This window comes from Leuciscus leuciscus (genome assembly GCF_965113295.1).
Source record: "Leuciscus leuciscus genome assembly, chromosome: 1".
Classification (NCBI taxonomy): domain Eukaryota; kingdom Metazoa; phylum Chordata; class Actinopteri; order Cypriniformes; family Leuciscidae; genus Leuciscus; species Leuciscus leuciscus.
In genome coordinates, this window is record NC_138725.1 from 1,870,241 (window position 1) to 1,887,124 (window position 16,884).

Consider the following 16,884-nt stretch of genomic DNA (forward strand, 5'->3'; position numbering starts at 1 on the left):
ACAGTGAGGCATATTTCTTTGTGCAGACATGGATATTGTTCTTTCATATGGTTTTACATGCCATTTTGTATAGGCTACATTTATAAACGCTATGCGGACAGGCTAAGTGATGATAGGGCTATGATGTTTGTCCTTATCTACAGGGTAAATTAAGAAATGGGAAAGTTAAGTAATAAGTAGTGAAGTTACTTTTCAAATGCAGTAACTAGTAAAGTAATCTCATTACAATTTACAGAAGTAACTAGTAACTAATTACTTTTTTTGAGTAACTACCCCAACACTGCCAACAAGCATGACCAAATATTGCTGAAAATGATGGACAGTCTGCTGATGACTTTATACACATTTTGTTTGCATTTAGATGGATGAAAACAGATTTTATCTTACCTTTTCCAAATGCACGCCAGGCAAGTTCTTCACGTGATAATCTCGTTATTTTCCTGGGCAGGCGGTGTGTCATCTCGCTAGTCCATCTTCAGTGCAAGATCAATCTGACTATATTGAATCACGTTATCTCAACATGAATGTTAATTTGTTGAATTTCATGCTTATCCTACATGATTTTATAACGTTCACCTTTGAAACAGGAAATGATTTTGTTAAAATTACATGTTACGCTTTTTTTAATGTGATAACCAGCTAATTTCCTTTTTTGAGTGTATACTATTTTAAAAATGATTCTACAGACACTGATCTCATTTCAACTTTTCTTTTCTTTCTTGTAATTCAAACAATGCAATGAGCACATACATACAATTTACAAAATTACACACATACAATTGACAAAACTTTTCTTTCTATACACGTCAAAAGAACATACTAACCAATACATGCTTCATTTACCAGTACCCCAATTTCTAGTTATCCCCCACCCTGATTAAACACAACCCTTACCCGTCTATCAAGGACGCCTGCACACCATTTAATATGTCAATATACAATTCTACCCCTTTTATAGTGTCCTGCTCTCGTGCTGCCATCGCTTCGACCTCGGATCTTTGAATGCGAAGCCAACGTTTTTCTCCACGAGCATCTCTGTGGACTTGCCACACTGAGCCACCTATAAAAACATAAACTTACTAAATGCCTTCACAATCATGACAACACTATTTACTTCTTTACATAAACATCAACAAATACTCACTAGCTCTTGAGCTTCACTGGTGTCTTATTTTTTTCTGCTTGCGTGAAACTTGTCCGCTTCTCCACGACGAAATCAACAACATGCCTGTACTCCCCGTGACTCACTTGAAGCAGCGTGTTAAAATATTTCCCACCACTGCGTACTCCTCCTTTCACTGCTTATGATTCTTTATGCTGGACTTGCCATTATAGCCATCTTCACCATCTTCGCTTAATACGCTCAAATTCCCGTAAACACTATCACTTCAGAACTAGTGATGTGTAGAAGGGCTGTGAATCTCTGGGTAGAAAGTGAATCGATTCGATTCATGATTCACAGGTTTCGATTCGATTCAAGAACGATTTTTGCAAGTTCTTAGCTTGCATGGCAACCACGATCGGATGATAAGAGCAAATCATTTGTGACTCATTTGTGATAGCAATGGTAGTGTGAGAAAAATAAAAACTGCAGTTCCATATTTTACAAAATTGTATTGATAATATAGTAGTAAAGTTAATTATGCTGATAATTAAAGTTGTATTATGCTTCTTATGATAGACTTAGTCCCGCTAACTATTAATTTCACTTGGATTTAATGTTGTATTTAGCGTTCCGCAGATTTATGATTGTAACTTTATGTGCTGTAAGTAAATGTCATTAACATTAACCCATGTTTGTTTCTAAGCATATTATCTCAAGTTTACTGGACTGGAGAAAACTGACAGAACTGACAATTTTTTTATTTTATATCAAACGTTAGAGAAACATAAACATTACATACACATTTATACAGCTTCAACTGTAGTTGTAGTTTGACCAGGAATTCAATGTAATTGGAATTTCATTTGAAATGTGGTGTGCTTTTTATTTTGATCTATTCTTTAATGTTTTCAACCACTCTTAGTTTCAAGAATTTACTTTTTTATCTAGCCTTTGGTGAGAACTGCATTATTATTATTTTGTCTTGAACAATGATTCAATTAAAATTGATTGTGAATACAAAACCAAATGAGTGAAAAATGTATTACTGTCTGACACATTGTATTACTGTAGGTCACTTGATGGAGTTTCAGGACACCATTAGGTCACCTGATGGAGTTTTAGGACACCATTAGGTCACTTGATGGAGTTTCAGGACACCATTAGGTCACCTGATGGAGTTTTAGGACACCATTAGGTCACTTGATGGAGTTTTAGGACACCATTAGGTCACTTGATGGAGTTTTTTGGTTCCTTGCCACTGTTGCCTTTGGCTTGCTCTGTTGGGGATATTTTGGGGATATTTAATTTAATTTTATCAATCAATAAATTCCTCTTGAAACAAACTTTGTTGTATTATTTAAATTTAATACTGTGAAGCTGCTTTGATACAATCTGTATTGTGAAAAGCGCTATACAAATAAACTTGACTTGACTTGACATTCTGAGTGCAGTGTGAATAACTAAATCCTCTGCTGAATGCATATTTTCAAACAATTACATTATATAATGTACAACATACATTATATGGATTATGTTTTAAAACCAATACCATCATTATTCCATGGTATAATAAAAAAGAATGCATTCATATCTGAAAACTACGTCTTATTGTACAGTGCCAAGATAGTATTTATATTCCAGTAATGAATAATGTGACTAACACTTTTTACTGTGTGTGTGTGTGTGTGTGTGTGTGTGTGTGTGTGTGTGTGTGTGTGTGTGTGTGTGTGTGTGTGTGTGTGTAAAGTTGATGTCTTGTATGACAGTTACAGAGACTGATTGAAATGTTGTGTTTCAGTATATCATATATCAGTTCTGCTTTATTCTTGTGTTCTGTTTCTGTTACTGCTTTGTACAGCACATTGTCTTTCTGTTTTCTGTGCTTGATGACTGGACTCATAAAATGTTTTGAAATATATATAAAAAATGCACTGTAACTAAATGCATTTAATGATATGTTTTGTTAGGGGTTAACAGTTTAGGACCCAAGGACCAGATATTTGAAAGAAGACCCAGAGTCAGTATTATAAAAAATTGAAAAAAAGTTTTACTGAAGATGGTTTGCAGTTTCATCAGCAGAAGTTCAGCTTCGAGACTCACACAGGAGTTTGTAGGCCGCCCCGCTTACAGTTACACAGATCACAGCAGTTATACCATTTCCAAGGTTTAAGCTACGTCATTGCTTACAGGTTGAATGATTCTCATTGGCTAAGAAATAGATAAACATAGTAATTTTCCACACATATACAGATAGACAGAAGCATATCTCTATAGATTATATAGCTGACACTCGGACCCTGATGTTAGGCATGTCGTGACCTTCCAGGTCGCAGATTTGGGGTTGCTGGGTGCCAGCATGTCTCGAACAACAACTCAGTCAATCTCCAATAATGCCAGTGGTTCCTTAACCTGTAACCAAGAAGAATAACACACACACAGCTTTTCCGAGGTTGGATTTGGCCAGGCTCTAACTTTAAACAGGAGAGTCGTCTCAAAACATCAAGATAACAAGTTTTTTTCTCTCAAGGAGAGCTACACTTTAGTCTAACTGGAAAGTAAGGCTTTAACAAAGAAATGGTCCCTTAAACTATTGGCTTCAATGACCCCTATATGTCCCTATTAGACCTTTCTCAAACACAAAACCAGTCCCGATTTCATTTCTGGAAGCCGGGATAAATAAGCAAGCACTGTTATTGCATTCAGATATCAAATACAGACATTAGAGAATACATGAAAAGAACATTTCAGGAATCACACTGGTAACTTCTATAACAAAGTAAAATCTCCAGAGAAGTCATTCAACTCATTTGATATTTAGAAGTAAAAATATTGATTAATACCTTGATTATAATCATTCATTACATATACATTGAAGCAGCAGTGGATTCCAATCCACCCCATCTCTTCTTTAGAGACACTCATGTAGTGTGTGCAAATACTTTTTGATTTAACAAGCTGGAGCTGATGTTAATAATTACTTTAGAATACTTTAAAAACTGTTTTATAATTCAGGAGTCATGGGACTTCAGTAGCAAATACATTTGTATCACTAATAATTTAATGGCATCCAGAAAATAAAGAAGGGAGACTAACAGCAGAAATACTCTCATGTGCAAAATATATCCTTCAGAGCTAATATCCATCGTTCAGAGCAGGTGTGTCTTCTCAGACATGTGTCACACACACGTTACACAAACCTTCACTGTGGGATTGTGTAACTAAACAGTAACTCTAGCAGGGTTTCAGCACTCAGTTGTTCAGATGAGAGGAAGTTACACAACCACAGGAGGAGCTGATGAAATCTCTAACTAGATACAACAAACTGTGTTGGTGCTTCGAAGCTTTTGACACAGTGCTCAACTTCACCATTTGGTGGTCAGTAATAATTCCTACACCAACTGTGTCATTCAAATGTTTTGTTCATTGGGATGTCGTTGTAAGGTTTATTTGTATATGTTAATAAGCATATTTGTCATTAGCAAGAAGGCAGGCCACATTTCAGTGTATTGCACAATACAAGGACAATAAAGACTTTCTGTTCATCATTGTTACTCACCTTCTAAATACAATGTTTAATAATGTTTTAAATTGTCCAGTAATTTCAGCAACTGGACTCGTTTCCATCCTTTCTGGCCTCTTCTGCACTTGAAGTCATTGCTTTCATCTGATTCAGCGACTGTCGATCTGCACTTCTGTTTGCTTTACTCTGCTTACATTTTGAACCCTTAGCAATAATAAAAGAGTTTTCCATTTGGGCTGTAGTTGTACAGTCAAGATTGTTTTTCCTTGATTTAATGTGCTTGTGTGGAGATTTGCTGTACGACAATTGTTTATTTCACAGCACTTCATATATGGGAGTATGCAAAGATATATATTGTCAAGCAGAGGCATGAAAAATAACCACTTATAAGCATTGATTCACATGTTTAATCAGTTAAAAAAATAACTGCACAATGGTGGATTCTTTCACTATCGCATGAATATGTGCAGTGTGATTTACATTGTGAAGCGCAGACTATTTAACTAGTCATAGTAATGGTGGAGGAAATGATTTAATGGAAACAATTACATGGTTTCAGATATTTTTAAAAACAATACAATCATTATAGTAAATATAAACTGGTTTAGTTGGTTCTTTGTAATATAATCAGTAAAGAATCATTATAAAGGCCATGTTCAACAGAATATTGAGTAGTAATCTTATCCAATATTAAGAAAGTTAATATTTTTTCCATTTATTATTTGTATTAGTAAAACCAGCAACCACAATTAGCCGGGGATTTTTCTTTCCTTCTATTTTTACCACGGTTTATTTGCAGTAAAATCATAGTCCTGTTAATCTGCAAAAAAAAAAAAAAAACGTGGTGTCTGCATAAAAGCCATTATCAAAGTTACTTTAAAGGGATTTTTAAGGAATAACCACAATCCTTAAGATTAAACCATGCCAGCGAACGCTACGAAGCGGACCAAATGTGGACGCAAGCGGACGTTCGGGACGGGGGACGAGCTTTGTTTGCTGGGATGACTGGTTATGGTTTTTATTGACACAAATTTCACTATTACAATTCAATTCTTGTGATTTGAATCCGATCTTGATTCAATATCAGTTAATTTCGATAAATATTAGGGACAGGTACAGAAAAACAATATCTCACCCGCTGTAAATATACAGAAAACCCTGTCAGCTTTTATTATTATTAAAGGTTAAAAATAACAACTCAAATTAAATATAATAGGGTTTTTATTCTAATAATGTTATAATATTTTAACGATATATGCAAACAAATATAATAAATATATAATATAGTGCACATATTTAGCAAAATAGCTAATTTTGTCTAGCCAACTAGCGTGCTATGGTCATTAATGTTCCTGAGGTAAATGTCACGTGTAGGTTATAGTGTTCTCCAGCTGTTATTGAGCTCTTCCACGGGTGAAAAACACTGACTGATGGATATTATGTATGAGGGATATACATTACAGTAAGTTGTACTGTATCTTTCAACACACCTATTGTTCTTTCGTGTTTATTTGCTATTAACCAGGGGTGTGAAGTAACGAATTACAAATACTCACGTTACTGTAATTAAGTAGTTTTTTTCAGGAATTTTACTTTTTTGAGTAGTTTAAAAATTGTGTAATTTTACTTTTACTTGAGTACATTTTAAGTGATGGTACTTTTACTCCGCTATTTTCCTTCTGTTTGTGGTCATTAGTTCGTTAAAACATGCTTGTTTTAATTTTATTTTTATCCATCAACGTGACTGGATCGAGTAGTCGGTCTCGTGACTGTCATCAAATCAAATTCTGCATAGAAAACTTTAACCGCCTATTCCTGCTGTTACTCGTGACTGCTGTGTGCATTAAAGCATCAGTTCAATCCAGATATCAGCGTCTTCCTCTAATATGACAAGGTACATTTCACATTTCTGCTTACTATGATATTTATATAGGCTGGCCTGTCTACAGGGCCTGACATTTGGTGTGAGGTTTGGGTATTGCGTACTGTGTTGTTAACTCCCTCAAGTGACGAGTTCATAATGCGGTGAATTCCCGTTCCCATTTACTTCACATATAGAGACACGCGATTCAGTATCAGTGCACCTTATGAACCATGGCGTTAACTTGAACTGCATTTCAGACAGTGCGTGACTACAGCTCGTTAATAAAAGTTTTTTGATCGATCCATTTCATACAATCCGCCTTCATTTAGCAAGTGCATTGCTAAACACACACCAAAGTGCACCAAGTGAAACCAAGTGCACACCAAACATAAAAATAAATCAAGTTTTTGTGGATGCTTCTGATAAAACAGCTTCGCCGAGACTACAAAGAGACATGCATTTGTTTGTGTGTGTGTGTGTTTGTTTATTTTATAAGTTTCCCTGGATATAGCTTCCCTATTTATTGCACAATTTTCCTTACAAGTTATAGGCTATTATCAGCATTACAATGTGAGTAAATGTAGCTGTGTAAAATGTGAGGGATGACGCCACCCTTCTAGATCAATCTGCATTTACGTTTAAACTGTAACATATTTAATAGCATGGAATTACAGTGTAATTAGTGTTAGCTCACTATCTTAGCCTTCTTCAGTGCATTAGGTGAGGTAATCTGATAATATTAGTGATTCTCATTTATTAAAACACTAAAACTGGTGCCGTTTTGGAGAGAAATTGGGTATTTTTTAATTTCTCCATTTAACCCATCTCATGGTGTGTGAAGCTGATCTATCATATGAGTTTCAGAAGGTTTATGAATTCTTTGCACAGTTATGAACATTGATATTTTATGTGCAACAATATCAGGCTCAGTGGCCTTACACCTAATTTTAAATGTATTTTTTTCAAACAATATGATTTAAATGGTGTACTGATTTGATGCATTTTAAAAAGATGGATGATAGATATTCTTCAATCTTTCTGACAAAGAACAAAAGGTAATGTGAATTACAGTATGTACAATGTTTTTTATTTATGTATTAATTGTAGTGCACAGTGTTTATTATAACGGGGTAGAATCCGCAGCTCAGTACTCACTACTCACTACTCATGAGTACTTTTAAATAAGCTACTTTTTTACTCTTACTCAAGTAGTTTTTTGGACAAGTACGTTTAACTATACTCAAACTACATTTTTTTTTAAATGCAATGGTACTTTTACTTGAGTATGTTTTTTCAGTACTCTTTCCACCACTGCAGATCGCACACCCCTAACTGTATCACGCCAAAATGACGGCCGAAGCGCCACCTAGTGGCTGTTCCCAAAAAAGCATCAAAGTTACTCTTTGGTTTTACATGCATTTTGTGTTTCACATAGGCTGTGTGTGAATAGGCTATGACCTTCAGATGCTCCTGTCAGTCACAGCCATGATCACTGAGGCTTCATCAAGATCCTGAATGAGTTTTCTATCTGAGAGTGTGTGCTCACCAGGTTTGCGTTTCTGAATCCCCCTTTTATTCATACTGTGAGGACGAGGAACCCCCCCCCCCCCCCCACACACACACACACACACACACACATATATGACTGAGGGTCACTGTGGTTCTCCTGAACAGAAGAGCAGAAGACTGAAAGAGTCTCAGAGGTCTGCTGTTTTTGTTCAACTTAATTCAAATTTGCTTTATTGGCATGACTGTAAATACAATATTGCTGAAGAAGAACAATAAAATTATAACAATTTCAATTTAAATAAACAGTGTAACAAATTAGAACATGTGTGAACACTTGATCCCACAGTACTTTAAAGGGACACTCCACCCATTTGCATTACGCTTTGCATTGTTAGAAACCCAGTCATACTATTGAATGGCCGTGCAACACTCTCTCATTTTCCCCTGAGACGGGAGAAATCCGTTATTTACCTCTTACACTTCCTCCTACAATGACGCAAAAATCGTCATTTTGTAAGATATGTAAGTGTAAGAGGGGGGGATTTCTGTTGAGACTACAGACACTCGTTCCTCATCTTTCCCAGGGGGCGGGACCCGCTCACGCTACAGACCTATTACAGATCAGTGGGTGGGACTTTACTCTCTGAAACTGAAATCAATATCCTCCATCTTGTTTGAAGCTAAGCTAACAGGCGCTGTGGAGACAGATGTAAAGTTATGACAATAGCGGAGGAGAGTGCTCAATATGATATAGAAGAAGAGGATTTCGGAAGTCTGATGCTTGAATCAGGTGTTTGTGGCTACCTTTACAAGCCTTTACAAGCCTTTACAAGCCGCATTATAGCGAAGAGCAGCCGAGACAGAAGACCTGCCTGCCGCGGACGAGGAGCCCGGACTGGCTCGAGTTAGGGCGGACTGGTGGCGCCGGTGATCTCACTATGCAACTACGAACCGCTACGAACACAGAGATAGAGTCCGTCTGCGGCAAAGAATTTCAAAGATGACAATTTCTCCTGGATGAAATCTCTGAATCAGACGAGGACACGGACGTTTGTGTTGTGAACTATCCTAGTTTCGCACCGCATGTTCTGACTGAACATCCAGGTACCGTGCAATAATTCACCTTTTCGAAAGAAATACAAACGAGGAGTAATGCACTAATGAGTTCGCCAACTAACTTTTTGTGTGAAATGAATTTCAAGCTCTGGTGGTAGCTAGCTAGCCTTGTAGACGGAAGAGTGATTTCGCTTTCTGGATTAGTGGGAGTGGCTTGCGGAGCTGTGCAATGTGGTGCATTGTGGGAGTTGTTGTCTTTCATACAAATGCATCCTGAAGTTATTTTTTGTCTTTCCTCGGTCACAAAGGCACCAAATTAAAAATTTATTTTACATTTCGACTACATATATGACCCACTTTAAATAAAAAACAATGTTCAAATGGGTGGAATGCCCCTTTAACATATATACTGAGGGTCACTGTGGTTCTCTGTCTCCATCTGCTGGTTACACGTGTTACTACGGCCTCTCTGTGTGTGTGTGTGTGTGTGTGTGTGTGTGTGTGTGTGTGTGTGTGTGTGTGTGTGTGTGTGTGTGTGTGTGTGTGTGTGTTCAGGTGTGTTTGTTCTGCCATGGGATAAAGTATAATAATAATAATAATGTAAGTAAATGAAGTCTCACCCCGCAGTGTTTCCAGTATTGTCCGCAGGCGTTGCAGAGCATCTTTCCCTCAGCATCCCGTCTCCAGCAAGGAGTGGTGCTCGTCTGACAGTTCGAACACCACAAATCACCCATTACAAAAAAAAGTCATGCAAAATACAATTGTTTTGGCTGCAATTAAAAAACATACTACAATAATATAAAATTTGAAAAAAGAAAAAGCAAAACCTGCTGCAAACAATGAAACATAAAAAAAGAAAACATCATTAATACATTGCAATAATAGAAAATAGTGCAAAATAAAAATAGAGTACAAAAAGTAATGAAAAATAAACAATAAAAACACTGCAACAGCAAAACATAATGCACAATATTAAATAAATTTGCTGCAAACACTGGGACATTAAAACAATGAAAACATCACAAACGCATTGCAATAATAAATAACACTGAAAAATAAAATAAAACTGCAAAAAAGTATGCAAAATAAACAATGCAAAAATAAAAATAAAACTGCTGCAAACACAGGAATATTATAAAATAGTTCAAAATAAACACTGAAATACAAAAAATCATGCAAAAAAAAAAGAAACGCTGAAATTACTAAATTAAAACATGCTGAAAACACTGCAATAAAAATAGTACAAAATAAAAACTGAAATAAAACATTATATAACAAAATAATAAACTTGCTGCAACTGAAACACTGAAATAAAATTAAAACATGCTGAAAACACTGCAATAATACAAAAATGTAGCAAAATAATAAAATAAAAAACACTGCAAAAATAAATATCTAATAATTTATTATATAAATATTGATTTAATCTGTGTTGCACGTACAAGTTCTTATTCATAATTAAAATATCCGTGGCTTTACCTCGCGTCTCTGATAAACGTTCATGTGACTAACAAACCCTGATTAACCAAATTAAGACGATACAGAAAGTGATATATATACAGTATATATATATATATACAATTTTATGCACATGTTGATTTTAATGTCCTCCCCATTTTATGCAAGATGAAGAGAAATATGCAGAGAAAGGCAGAATATTGGGTGTAAGTTTTACGAAATGAGAGGAAGGTGTTATTAGAAAAAGCTTTATCTTCAATAGCAAGCTATATTAATATATGAATTCCTTTAAACATGATTACATGCTGCCAGTGTTGTTGTAAGCAGTTTAAAGGCCTCTTCACACCAAGGATGAGTCCACACTGCTGCTATTTAACACATAATGACACAGAGGAACAATATCGTTGGAATCGCTTTTTAGAAATGTTGTTTTAGGGTTAGAGTGGGTGCAGTTAAGGTTATTAGTGGGTAGGCTTTAGTGTCAGGGTGGATATACCTATTGCCCATAGGTAGGTTTAGGTTTAAGGTGGGTATGACCGTAGGGTTTTCTAACGGCTAGATTTAAGGGCTAGGGTGGGTATATTAATAGGGATTACCGTGGGGTAGGTTTAAGGTGGAGCGGGTATAGCTAGAGTTGATATAGCCATAGGAATTCTCAAGGGTAGGTGTTTTAGGGCTAGAGTGGGTTCCATCCCTGGGTTTTCTATTGGGTAGGTATAGGATTCAAGTATTTTTGGGAGGGATTCAGATCTGGAAGGACAAATTGAGCCAAGGCTCTTTTGTCTAAATCCTTGATCATCATGTTACCTTCCCTTTTTGGTGTGTTGAGTGAGTAACAGTAGTCTGTAGTGTGTGTGTGTGTGTGTGTGTGTGTGTGTGTGTGTGTGTGTGTGTGTGTGTGTGTGTGTCACCTGTCTCTGCGCGGGTCTGAAGTATCCACTCATGTCATTGCATAAAGAACTACTTCGCCTCTCTGGAAATGTAAGGTATTTTTATTTAGCTAAAACTTTGGTTTACATTTTATTAAATTATTTATTTATTTCATTTTTTTAAAATGTAGTTTTCTGTGATGGTGTACATGATCGAAGTATCATGTGTGTACATGTTTAGGGTGTACATGATCGAATATGCAGTTACGGTACAAAAATCATTATGTTAGAGAGAACCACTCTGTGATTTTATATTATAAATAATTAATTTATATACTTTTAAAGAATAGAATGTTTTTCAACTTCAGTTAGTCTGATAATAGGAAACCCCTCTCTCACCTCAGGAATGTAAGGTGTTTTTATTTATATACTTATTTATTTAGCTAAAACTTTGTTTACATTTTAGTAGTATATGTTATTATTTATTGGTTATATGTATATATATATATATATATTAATAATAATTTAATTTAAAATAGAAATTCGTTTATTTTTTAGAACCGTGTGTGTGCGCAAAATGATATTAAATGATTTACTTATTTATTTCATTTTTTGAAAATGTAGTTTTCTGTGTTTAGGTGTACATGATAGAATATGCAGTTACAGTACAAACATCATTATAGCTATGGAAAGCTAATAACAATTATACTTTAGGTCACCGTTAAACAAAATCATTTATATCATAAGTCTTCTAAAAGGTAAATAGAAGATATGAATGTATTGAAACTTTAAATATTTGATTTAAACTTTTAAGGTTATGCTTTTAAATGAGAGAGAGAGAGAACCACTCTGTGATTTTATATTATGTGATTTATATACTTTTAAAGAATATAATGTGTTATTGGAAGATGGATTTTATTCTTTTTGTTTATCTAAAACAATTGGTTTCAGTAGATATTTTTATAACCATTTCATTTATACACTTATAAAGAACAGAATGTTTTTTTCAACTTTAGTTGGTGTGAGATACACTTCCCAGTTTCACTGTTACCTATGGAATGTGGAGGAGCAGAAGGAGGGGGATGTCAGAAAGCAGAGGACGCGCGCATAGACACACAGACACGCGCGCGGCTCCTTTACTGCTTTGACACACATACATAGATGCGTGCTCCCTATGTTTTGAGGCAGTGTGAGGTCCTTCAGGAATGACTATATGAATTCAGTAAACAAGTTGTGTAAAACAATATTGTGAACCCATTCATAAACTTGTTTAACTCTCTAAACATTTAACTGATTGTAATTTTGTGACATTGTTTAATCACAGTGCCTTGATGCTCTCTGGAATACGATGTGCTCTGGCTTTTACTTTGAGAAGCATTCTGATCTGTGAGTTAGAGCCCCGCTGGTGTAAAGAGAGGCCAGAGGGCCCTGATTTCTAAACACGTAAGATGATTTTTTATTTCTGTGAATCCGTTTCATACATTGCATTTTTTGTGGACATCAATGGTATGGGCATTGATGTGTTAAGAGCTTATTCAACTCTCTAAAATAAAGTAAGATGATTTTTATTTATCTTTTGATTATCTAAAGCTGAATTAATTGGTTTCAGTAGATTTTTATATTTTAAAAAGAACTTAATGTTTTTCAACTTTAGCAAGATATTTTATTTTATAGTATTGTGTGAAATATAAAACATTATTCTCACTTTCACCGTGCTCAGGAATGTGGATGGGGGATCCTGTTTCAGATGTCAGAGCTCACAGAAAGAGATGCAGGCACACGCGCCCCTGATGACACGTGCGCGCACCACTCTGAGTGCTCTGGTGAGGCGTTCAGGAAACACAGTGTTTTTGTTTTACCACTTTTAATCATTTAAAAACATTATTACAACTTTTAATAGTGTATTCAATTTAAAACATTTTTTAAAAAGATATCTTTTAAACTTTAAAGGATTATACTTTGAAATAAATTCAGCACCTGATATCTTGATCGCTGAGTCAGAGACCAACAAGACTTACAAACATGTAAGGTGATTTTGTATTCTTTTGTTTATCTAAAACTAAAATAATTGGTTTCAGTAGATTTTAGTAAGATATATTGTATAAGCATTTCATTTATATACTTTTAAAAGAACAGAATATTTTTTTCAACTTTAGTTGAATTATTTTTGTGACCCATTCGTATGGACAATGATGTGTTAGGAGCTACTTCTTCAACTCTCTCTAAAATGTAAGATGAATTTTATTTTTATTCTTTTTATAAGCATTTCATTATATATACGCTTTAGCAAGATATTTTTTATAACCATTTCATTTACACTTTTAAGGAACAGAATATTTTTCAACTTTAGTTTTTTAGATTATATCAATTATATAAAGGATTGTATATAAAGGATTGAATGTTTTATGTAAGATGATTTTATTTTTATCTGAAACTAAAACAATTGGATCAATAAGATATTTATATACTTTTAAAACTGAATGTTTTCAAGCTTAGTTTAATTATATTAGATTATATCATTTATATTCTATAAATTATACAAAGGATAGAATATAAAGGATAGAATGTGTTTTTGTGTGACATACACTTCACAGTGAAAGAGAGTCTGTGTGTACCGCTTGGTGCAGGTGAGGACACATTTGAGCTGCACGCACTGCAGTCTGAGCTGGAAGCTGTTGAGAAATCCACAACCTTTTATTGAGACAGGCCGAGCTGAGAGACCTGTGTTTGGCTCTTGAAACATCACGCGCCGATGCACACAAATCAGTGTTTAACGTTACTAACCCGCTGACTCCGACCGCGTCTACTCCGTGCGTTCCTCAGCTTCGGTCGCGATCAGCCATGGTCTCGTTCACTCCGGCTCCAACACGCCACCACGAAGCCTGGGTGGTTCCGCAGCGGAAGACGCGAGTCAGGTTTAGACCAAGACTTTCTCCGACCCTCCCGGTTTTCGAGTTATCCACACAAAACCGCTTCTCCCCTCTACGCGAAACAGAACACGATGCTGTGATCATCGGCGATTCCATCGTTCGGCACGTACACGCTACGTTAGGTAAAAGTAAGGTGCAAAGTCACTGCTTCCCTGGTGCTCGTGTTTCTGAAATCGCTGCTCGCGTTCCCGAGATCCTGAACGGTGACGAGCGCGTCGGAACTGTGGTCCTGCACGCGGGAGTGAACGACATCAGGCGGCGCCAGACGGAGATTCTGAAGAAAGACTTCAGGAATCTAATCGATACGGTACGCAGCAGATCGCCTGAAACAACGATCATTGTGTCAGGACCGCTTCCCACGTACCGACTAGGGCATGAAAAGTTCAGCAGATTATTTGCGCTAAATGAATGGTTAATGTCATGGTGCAATGAGCAGAAACTGCTCTTTGTAAATAATTGGAATCTGTTTTGGGAGCGTCCTAGGCTTTTCCGTGCTGATGGCTTACATCCAAGCAGATTCGGAGCGGATCTTCTGTCAGATAACATCTCCAAAATGTTAAATACCCTTTGACTAGTAACCAAAAGTCCAAATCATAGTCTCTGCTGCACCAATTCAACTGATATAAATACTAGTGTAGAACATTGCATAGAAACCGTGTCTATTCCTCGTTTAGTGAGATCAAATAATAAATCTAATGCAGGATCTAGGAAAAATCTAATTGTTATTAAAACAGAAAATGTTGCTATTAGTAAACAAAAACTATTTCTAAAGCTAGGTCTTCTAAACATTAGATCACTCACACCTAAGGCAGTTATTGTAAATGAAATAGTCACAGATAATAGCTTTGATGTACTTTGCCTTACTGAAACCTGGCTTAAACCAAATGATTATTTCGGTATTAATGAGTCTACTCCTCCTGGATACTGTTATAAGCATGAGCCCCGTCTGATTGGCCGTGGCGGAGGTGTTGCAACCATTTATAAAGATATTCTAAGTGTTACTCAGAAAACGGGTTATAAGTTTATTTCATTTGAAGTACTTGTACTAAATGTTACGCTCTTAGATGTTAGAAAAACATCCCTATTATCTCTAGCCTTGGCTACCGTATATAGACCGCCAGGGCCTTACGCTGATTTCCTAAAAGAGTTTGCAGATTTTCTCTCAGACCTATTAGTCAATGTCGATAAAGCATTAATTGTTGGAGATTTTAACATACACGTAGATAATACAAATGATGCGTTAGGAGCTGCGTTTACAGATTTATTAAATTCATTTGGGGTCAAGCAAAACGTCACCGGACCAACTCATCGTCTTAATCATACACTCGATTTAATTATATCACATGGAACCGATCCAACCGATATAGATATCATTCCACAAAGTGATGAAGTCACTGATCACTACATGGTAACTTGCATATTACGTACTGCTGTAATATGTCATGCGGCGTCGCGTTATCAACCAGGCAGAACAATCCTCCCATCCACCATAGATAATTTCTCAAATTGCTTATCTAATTTGTCTCAGCTGCTGCCTGAACCCAAACAAACAGATGAACTAGAAGAACTAACTAGCACTATGAGCACCATTCTCTCTAGAACATTGGATGTGGTTGCACCTATTAAATTAAAAAAGGTCAGAGAGAAAAATAAAGCACCATGGTATAACAATACTACGCATGTTTTAAAGAGAGAAACCCGTATTTTAGAGCGTAAATGGAAACAAACTAATTTAGAGGTCTTTAGAATCGCGTGGAAAGACAGTATGTCACGTTATAAAAAGGCCCTAAAAGCGGCCAGGGCTGAGCACCTCCGCAAACTAATAGAAAACAACCAAAACAATCCAAGGTTTCTATTTAACACCGTGGCTAGACTAACAAATAAACAGACGTCACCCGAACAAAATATCCCGTTACAGTTCAGTAGTAATGATTTCATGAACTTCTTCACTGAGAAAATAGAAAGCATCAGAACCACAATTATACACGTTCAATCTTCAATCGCGCCTTATAATTCAGCTTCAATTATCACCCCGAAAGAACAATTACAGTGCTTTACAACTATAGAACAAAAAGAGTTAAATAAACTTATCACTTCATCTAAAACAACAACATGTTTATTAGATCCTATACCAACTAAACTACTGAAAGAAGTGTTACCTGTAGTGGAAGAGCCTCTCCTCAATATTATTAACTCGTCTTTATCTTTAGGTCATGTTCCAAGAACATTTAAACTGGCAGTTATAAAACCTCTCATTAAGAAACCACAATTAGATCATAATAATCTAGCAAATTATAGACCCATTTCAAATCTTCCATTTATGTCTAAAATATTAGAAAAAGTGGTGTCCGCTCAACTGGGATCTTTCTTGCAACAAAATGATATCTATGAAAAGTTTCAGTCTGGATTCAGACCGCATCATAGCACTGAAACTGCGCTCGTTAAAATCACAAATGATTTACTTTTAGCTTCTGACCAAGGCTGTATCTCAATACTAGTTTTACTTGATCTTAGTGCTGCGTTCGATACTATAGATCACACAATACTCTTAGATCGACTACAAAATTATACTG

General features: G+C 35.9%; 2 long non-coding RNA genes across 2 annotated transcripts; both read right to left on the bottom strand.

The window, feature by feature from the left end:
* Positions 1-5,016: 5,016 nt before the first annotated feature.
* Positions 5,017-7,881, bottom strand: LOC309480623. The gene is made up of 2 exons (XR_014199697.1): positions 5,669-7,881; positions 5,017-5,621 (listed from the first exon to the last, which is right to left on the bottom strand). It is a non-coding gene; the product is annotated as an uncharacterized lncRNA (long non-coding RNA).
* A 657-nt stretch (positions 7,882-8,538) lies between these two features.
* Positions 8,539-11,453, bottom strand: LOC309510845. The gene is made up of 3 exons (XR_014210445.1): positions 9,675-11,453; positions 8,867-8,977; positions 8,539-8,822 (listed from the first exon to the last, which is right to left on the bottom strand). It is a non-coding gene; the product is annotated as an uncharacterized lncRNA (long non-coding RNA).
* Between the last annotated feature and the right edge of the window lie 5,431 nt (positions 11,454-16,884).